This window comes from Macaca nemestrina, chromosome 2 (genome assembly GCF_043159975.1).
Source record: "Macaca nemestrina isolate mMacNem1 chromosome 2, mMacNem.hap1, whole genome shotgun sequence".
In the NCBI taxonomy this organism is placed as follows: domain Eukaryota; kingdom Metazoa; phylum Chordata; class Mammalia; order Primates; family Cercopithecidae; genus Macaca; species Macaca nemestrina.
The window spans coordinates 132481940-132490150 of NC_092126.1; the positions used below are offsets into that span (position 1 = coordinate 132481940).

The following is an 8211-nucleotide window of genomic DNA, read 5'->3' on the forward strand; positions in this document are numbered from 1 at the left end:
AACTGAAATACTGTAGAATGTTCTATTGCTTTCTAGTTTGAAATGAACTTACAGCACTAGCAAAGCCAACAGAGTAGTTTGTGTGTACTGCCATATTTTTATTTTTTTTAAAAAAAGCTCTTTACTTCATACGAAATACAAGGATAGCCAGGCACAGTAGCTCATGCCTGTAATGTCAACACTTTGAGAGGCTGAGACAGGAGGGTTGCTTGAGCCCAGGAGTTCAACACCAGCCTGGGGAACATGCTGAGACTCTGTCTCTATAAAAAATAAAAAATTAGCCGGGCATGGCGGTGCACACCTGTAGTTCTAGCTACTCAGGAGGCTGAGGCAGAAGGATTGCATTAGCCCAGGAGGTTGAGTTTGCAGAGAGCTATGATCACACCACTGCACTCCAGCCTGGGTAACAGAGTGAGACCCCATCTCAAAAAAAAAAAAAAAAAGAAAAAAAAAAGAAAAGAAAAGAAAAAGAAAAAAGAAATATAATGATATCTTCCTATTTTTCCAATAAGGATATTTTACTCTTCTGGACTAACAATTCCACAATCTCATAAAAGGAAACAAATTACCCATGCCTTTATTATCTTTCTAAATAGTGTCTTGTCATTAACAAGAACTCCCTCATATTTGATGCTGCCATACTTCTGAATTAAAATTCTTTATGCTTGTGTTAATGATTTGTTACTCTAAAATCCTGACAGCTTTTGAATTAAAAAGAATGACTAAAAAAGATTCAATGTTGCCTTAGATTCATAACTCTGAAAATCAGTAGTTCATCCATATAGAGAAAGCCATCTAGTAACCAGAATGTTTCCGTAACATCAACACTCAACAGCTGGCACATACTAAGTGTTCAACAAATGTAGGGTACCATTATCATTATTCACAACCATGCCAGAAAATAATGTTATTCCAAATTATTGGCTAGTACTGGCTCTTATAGCAACTAAAAGACACTAAATATGAAAGTGCAGCCTATCACCTAATAGATTAATATTCTGAGTTCTTTCACAAGTAAACCATAAATCATTAAACTGCCTGACCATCATTTTGACATCCATGTCTTTCCATGTGTTCAGTTAGGTTCAAATTGAGTCACCCTGCCCAATCGCCTTCCATCGCCAGCTCCCCTTTAAACATTTTCTTGATAATCGTGGATACTGTGGCAGCTACTAGGAAGTAACCCAAGCTAGCTGGTGTATACAGCTGTCCAATCCTTGAGGTGGGCTCAACTAGCATGGTAGTCTAGCAAACTGATGGTGCAAGAAGCCAGTGGCCCTCGTCCGCAGAGACAGCCAAGGGGAGGGGTCCCACCACATCACAGGAATCATTCTCTCCCAGGCTTCACTGGAAAGCTCACTGGGCTAGGAATTAGGGTACTCCCGGATTCTAATCCCAGGTTTGTTTGTTTGTTTGTTTTAATAACATACTAGATCCAAGTTACGGCAATACCTCCTCCCCCTGATCTTCTAGAAAGGTGAAATCTGAGGTACTTTCTAGATATAAAATTCTTTGAGCATTTCCTTAAACCAGATTGTATAATTAAGTTTATGTTTCTTTTTTTTTTTTAAGAGCCTTTTGACTGACTGAAGGAAAATGAATTGAACTTGAATAGTGACTGTAAAACAGGAAGAATTTCTCTTATTTTTCAGCAGATATCAAATAGATGGGAAGTCAAGGTCAATTTTATCTTTTGAGAGGTGGGTTGCAGGAGATCACAAATTGAGTGGGGCATTACAAAGTGCAATGTCATACTACAGATTAAGTCTCTAAGTCAGGGCTGTCTAGGTTCTGACATGGCTTTTAGAAATAACATTTTCAAAACAAATAATTATGAAGTGATTAATGTGGCCAAGATCACTTCACCAATACCTTTATGGATACTGTTGTTTCCTATTGCCTGAATCCTGAATCTTGTTTCCTATTGCCTCAATCCCCCACCCTCAATCCTGAATCTTGACAAGTTAGGATAAATACACTGTATGGCCTCCCAATCATTTATGATTGATTGGCTTCAGGACTTTAAGTCGTCTTGCTAATCCTGACTGATTTATAGCCAACACCTGAATAAGTGAATGCACGTACTCAAACAAATTAGCCCATCACCTACATGGCTATCTCTAGGACAAAAAACAAAAGCAAAAGATTATTCCATTTACTATGTTATCTTTACATATTTGTAAAGAAACAGAGCCAGAACACAGGGTGAAAAACTCCCAAAGAGGAAGAAAGCATAAGGGGGAAAATCTCCTTATGCAAATCCTAAAGAGATCTATAAAACTGCAATCTGAGAATTTTATTATTAAGCTAAGCCTGTTAGTATAGAAATACCCAAAACTCTCCAACTGGGCAGCTAATTGAGACTTAGAAAGCACCAAGAAGACTTCATTGCTTCCCTCATTCATCACAGGCAATATAGAATCACTTGCTCAATATGATAATGTGACTTTTGTCAATGCATGTTCAAATCAGATCAAGGATTGGCTGGTGATGATGTCATATCCAAGGGTTAATCCCCAGTGAATGCAGTTTTAATATCACATGCATCAACACACCATTTACACAGCAAAGTATTGTATTAAGTGTAACAATAAATGAGTAGTGCAGAAAAAAGCAGCTATTAGGAAAAGGCTATGTACCACTGAAAAGGAGGTGGTGGCGGGGAGCAAAGGAATTTCTTCTTTCTCTTTTTTAATTACTAAGTGGAACTAGGTCATCAAACAATACACATGTCTAAAAAGATCAGAAAATGAATATTGAAATTCAAGTGACCTAGAACATCCTAGTACTAGACATATAAAAATTGTTGCCTTCAATGAAAAATATCCAATAATCAAGCAGAGATATTTGTAGGGTTTTTTTGTGTGTGCTAAGGGAACAAGCAATACAATTAAAGTCATTCAAAGATAGATAAATTGGCAGCCCCTGCTTTTCTGGACACGGCAACTTTCTTATCTTTAGCAGGGAAAACTGGCCAAGTCAAATTGTGACTTGAAGCCTTATAATAAATTTTAAAGTGTCAAAGGGCAGTTAAGATGGTACTGAGGGATGAAAGCAAAGTCACGCAAAGCAGAACAATGAGACAGAAGAACTTAGGAAGGAAACCTTGAAATACGGCTTTCTGCTATGAGAATATTGATCAAGAAACGTCCACACATATGAAGACAGCTTTTTGCACAAATGAGCCATACCAATTCACTCGGTCATTTTGGGAGGACGTAAGTCATCATTAGTCATAACGATTCTGAAAACTGCTCTCACACTACCTTATTAAGGCCTGTATTTCCCACCTAAAGGAAGTGTTGGGCTTTCACACTGATAGGACTATAAACTTAGCAGAAATTCTTCTCACTATAAAACCCACGCGAGCTATTGAAGAATTCTCCAGGTCATACATTTGTTCTCAGTGACTGAGTGGAAACACTAATTATATTGCAAAATGGCTGTTCCTAAATTATTTTAGCCTTTAAAAAATTCCGGGCCGGGCGCGGTGGCTCACGCCTGTAATCCCAGCACTTTGGGAGGCCGAGGCGGGCGGATCACAAGGTCAAGAGATCGAGACCACGGTGAAACCCCGTCTCTACTAAAAATACAAAAAATTAGCCGGGCGCGGTTGTGGGCGCCTGTAGTCCCAGCTACTCGGGAGGCTGAGGCAGGAGAATGGCGTGAACCCGGGAGGCGGAGCTTGCAGTGAGCCGAGATCGCGCCACTGCACTCCAGCCTGGGAGACAGAGCGAGACTCCGTCTCAAAAAAAAAAAAAAAAAAAATTCCAAGGCCTTCCTGAACTGGGCTCAGACAGACAAACTGCCCCCACCTCTTCCCTCCTCAGCGAGTGTTCTAGAGGGGGCCAAACGAAGATGCGTGTGATTAGAAACCTAGGCCATCAATGTGCACAAGTTTGAGTGATCGAGTCTGCAGGTGGCAACTCCGGGTTGTGGTGGACAAGCTTTATGCCAAGGATATTAAAGACAGAAACAGACCAAGGCTTCGAACGCGCCCATCCCCACATAAGGGGATCGCCTGTCACATCACATCAACCTTGCTTGTCTCAGAAGGAAGACCATTGAAAAGTTAAAAAGGAAAAGAGCTCAGGAATAAAGATGTTTCACCAAAGGGGGTCCCTGAATCTCGGTGAGGGGGGATGGGCACCAGGCTAGGTCTCCGCGAGTCCGTGAACCCGTGCAGGTACATACTGCTTAGGAGCTGATTCACAGCTTGACTAAGGCTCCGTGGAGCCCCCAAAAGTTAAATGATGGTGATTCAAGAAGAAAACACACCAGCGGCACTGTGTCTGGCTTCGGCAGCCTCCCCAGGTGCAGGAGATCAAGCTTTCCAGTTCCAATCCTCCCCCGAGCTCCTTGCTTAGAGTCAAAGATGCCCTCTCTTCTAGGAGCGGATTAACAGGGCAGAGGGAAAACGAGAGAAAGAAATGTAGAGATGCCTCCCGCGGAAAGAGACGCAACTTCCAGACCCGCTCCAGTTCTCCACTTGGGCGGGAAGCTTTGCGCTCCCAGCTGGAAGACGCGTCCCGAGCGCTCGCGGCGCCCTTCCAGCAAGATCCCAGCAACCAGCGCTTCAGGGTGGGGGCGGGGGGACGCTGACCTGCTCCCACCTGCTTGCTCCTATAAGGATCCTAGCTCAGATTAAAGGGATGAAGAGCTAAGGTCGGCTTGTCCAGAAAAGAGCTCACGGCGAGTTCACCACCCCCTATATTAATTCATCGAGTGGCCTCCTCCGCATCAGCAGAGCACCCCGGGGATTCTGATTGTCAGTCACGAACCCCGAAACTGGAAGCAGCCGCTGCCTCTCTCCAGCCACACATCCATACTTCGGAGCGCCGCTTCCAACTTCAGGTTGCACGCCGACCTCAGCACAGGCAGTCGCCCCAGCACCCCAGAGAGCCGGGATGAGGGGAGCTGCACCGAGCTGAGTTAAGTCGGTACCAGCCCGACAGGCAGCGGCTGCCCACGAGACAGCACCTAAATACAGGGTCCAAATCCACCCCTACCCCATCCTCTCGCCCCTCCTTATCCTTTCCAACCCTTCTTACTCGACTAGAGCCGGCATCCAAGTCGGACCGGCGACTCCGGAACTAGGCACCGATCGCCACACCGGAGCCAGAGGACGCTCACCGTGCCGCCTCCCTGCGGGCGCCCGAAGAGCGGCCCATCACCTCTGCAGCCTCGCCAGAAGAAGGAAAGTTCCCACGTCTCTACCAAGAGAAGCCCGAAGCTCCTGCGGGAGAAACCCGAAGCTGCTGCTGGAGAAGCTGCGTCTGCGGAGAGGCGGCTGAGGCTGGACTCCCGATGTTCGCCCGAAGCCGCGCGCGCAGTCTGTGCGCCCCGTCCAGGGCGGCGCGCAGCTAGCAGTGCGGGGCCGAGCACAGCTAGCGCGCTGGTCAGGAGGGGCCGGGCCGCCGCGGAACGCGCTGATTGGCCCGGCCGACCGGCTGCTCCTGCCCCTGCCTGGCCCCGCGGTCCACGTGGGCCGGCCCTCTCCCCGCCCCGCACCCCTGCTCCGCCGGCGCGCCCCACCTGCCGGCCTCCGGGAGCCTCTCCCGAGCGCCTCGCTGTGGCCACCACTCCGCAGGTGCTGAGCAAAAGGTAGTCTTCCTGAATACCTGAGAGTCGCGTTGAGCTCCGCATAAACGCCTAAAATCTCTAAAAGGGATTTAGGGTTCGGCTGTCAATTGAAACCATTCCCCACGCAGGACCCAAAGCAGTTTGCAAGGAGGATTTCTTAGCCACCCTGTGCTGTAGCACATTCATGAGCTAATCTGGCTTCGCGTGTAATGTGCTTGTAAAAAAGAGGAGAAAACCCGGCCCACGTATCAATACCTGAATACTTTTATTTTTAAATGTATAAAATACAGCTAAGACTTCTGTGACTCCCTCCTCTAGCTCCATCCCCAGTCATGCCCTCCACTCTTCCGCAAGTGAAGTAACTGATAATCAGTGACACTCAGTGGTATTCATTTTAGTGGGATTACTTCATCTGATCTCCATTTTATAGATGAGAAAATGGAAGCACAGAGAAGTTAAATCGTTTACTGAGGATTACACGGGTAACTAGTAAATCCGTGCTCTTTGGTATTCAAAGCATGGCTCCGTAGAGCTGTCCCTTGAGAACACTTTAGAACTGCAGACTTTCAGGCCCCACCCAAGAACCAGAATCTTCATTTCAACAAGATCCCCAAGTGGCTGGTACATGCATAAAGTTAGAAAGCGTTGCTCCGTACCACTATGCTGCTCACTATCATTGGCTTGGCTTATCATCTTCTGGTCCTTTTACTCTGCATTGACATACAATTATGTGCCATCCTGCCCCCGCTGCACTCCAAAGTATATTCGCCCTTCTCTTAGTCTACCCCTTAAACTAACGTATGGCAGGTTTTCTGCTTCTGTTCCCCGTACCACACATACCGTACACATAGCACATTTTATTTGTTAAACAGTTTCAATCTCTTACTCTCTTATTATTAAAATGAGGGTTCTACATTCAAAGGCAATCTGTTATCAAGATGTCACCAGTTTAAGAGAATTCAAGGTTTGGAGATAGGGGCTTGATCTTTGAGATTTCCTTTAAAGACTAGCATTGAAATTCTGTGACGGTTAAGCGGAGATCCAAGCAACACCTGAAACAGCATGCCAGGAGTCTCCAGAGCTCTTTCTCAACAACATTCATTCATTCATTCACTCAGCAAAACTGAGGGCCTACTCTGTGTCAGGCACTGTAACAAGTGCTGGTACATACAGAAGGAAACACAACAGTGAAAGTTCCTGAGTTCATGGAACTTACCTTCTAGTAGGGAGAGATGGGCAATTAACATGACAAGTAAGTGAATTACAGAGTTTGGTAGAAGGTGGTCAGTGTTATAGAGAGAAAGAAAGTAAGAGAAAAGAAGTTGAGTACTGGGGAGATGGTGGTTTTAGGAATATTAGTCAGGCTAGTTCCCACCGAGAATGTAGTATCTGAACCAAGACTTGGAAGAAGTGAGGGAGCAAGTCATTTAGAAGAACAAGTCCACATTCGTTCATTTACCAAATATTTGTTACTTCCATACTGTGTGACAAACATGGTTCTGGCAAAGATCTGTGTGTTTACTTAAGCCCTTTTTTTCATATCTGCAATTTTCCTGCACTGGGGGTTTCTTGTCCTGGTGAGGAAAAACAAAAACATAAGCAACTGTGTTTGGCTCAACCTAATACCATGTTCTTCCATCCTGGATGTTCAGTATTGTTAGGGATTCAACTTTGTCTCCTTAAAATTTTTTTGTTTAAGTCTTAACCCCCAGTACCACAGAATGTGACATTATTTGGAGATACGGCCTTTATAGAATTAAATTAAATGAAGTATTTAGAATGAACCTGAATCCAGTATGACTGTGTCCTTGTAAAAAGGGGAAATTCGGAGACAGACATGCACACAGGAAGAACGCCATGTAAAAGTCAGGGCAGAGATGGAGTGATACTTCCACAAGCTAAGGAATGCCAAAGATTGCCAGCAAACCACCTAGGGAGAAGAGAGGCATGGAACAAATTCTTTGCAGCCCTCAGAAGGAACCAACCCTGTCAACACCTTAACCTTGGACTTCTAGCCTCCAGAACTGTAAGACAAGAAATATCTGTTGTTTAAGGCACCTAGTTTGTGGTGTTTGTATGGCAGCCCTAACAAATTCATACAAGCATAAAAGTGTGTTTGTTTCAAAAACAAGATAGTGCAGTTAAGGGACTCATCTTTAAGTTTCCAATGACCAGATGTCTCTTGTGCAGTAGCAAGAAGCCAGAATGATCTGACGAATTGAGATTTACTAACCAAATCATCACAAAAAAAAAGGCAAGCTATATTTAAAAAAAAAAAAAAAGCCACTGAGCCCCAATTATCCAATTGTTTCCTCATTCAGCTATTTATCAAGTGCCCGCTGTGAGCCAGGCTCTAGGATATGGTGACAAACAAGGCACATGTGATTTGTGTGTATTCTTGTAGGGGAGGTTGGACAGTAAATAATTCAACAAATATATGAATAAGGTAATTTCAGAGCAGAATAAGTGCTAAAAGAAAACAAAAGAAGGCTAGAGCATTAGAAGGATATGAGGATGGGTTTAATTTAGATTGGCTGCCTAGGGAAGGTCCCTGTGAGGTAGTGACATTTGAGCCAAGACCTAACTGACAAAAAGCCATCCAAGCAAATATCTGGGCAAAAATTGTTC

The 8211-nt window shown here is 44.6% G+C and overlaps 1 protein-coding gene across 2 annotated transcripts in view; it reads right to left on the bottom strand.

Annotated features, from left to right (window-relative positions):
* The window catches only part of TAFA4 (TAFA chemokine like family member 4), a 199684-nt gene extending 194311 nt beyond the window's left edge, over nucleotides 1-5373 (bottom strand). The window contains exon 1 of one of the 2 annotated variants that reach the window (XM_011744800.2): nucleotides 5134-5373. The gene's annotated coding sequence lies outside the window, so the exon portion shown is untranslated. Of the gene's footprint in view, nucleotides 1-5051 lie in introns of both variants that reach the window. The other variant, XM_011744793.2, reaches the window with a different exon arrangement.
* Between the last annotated feature and the right edge of the window lie 2838 nt (nucleotides 5374-8211).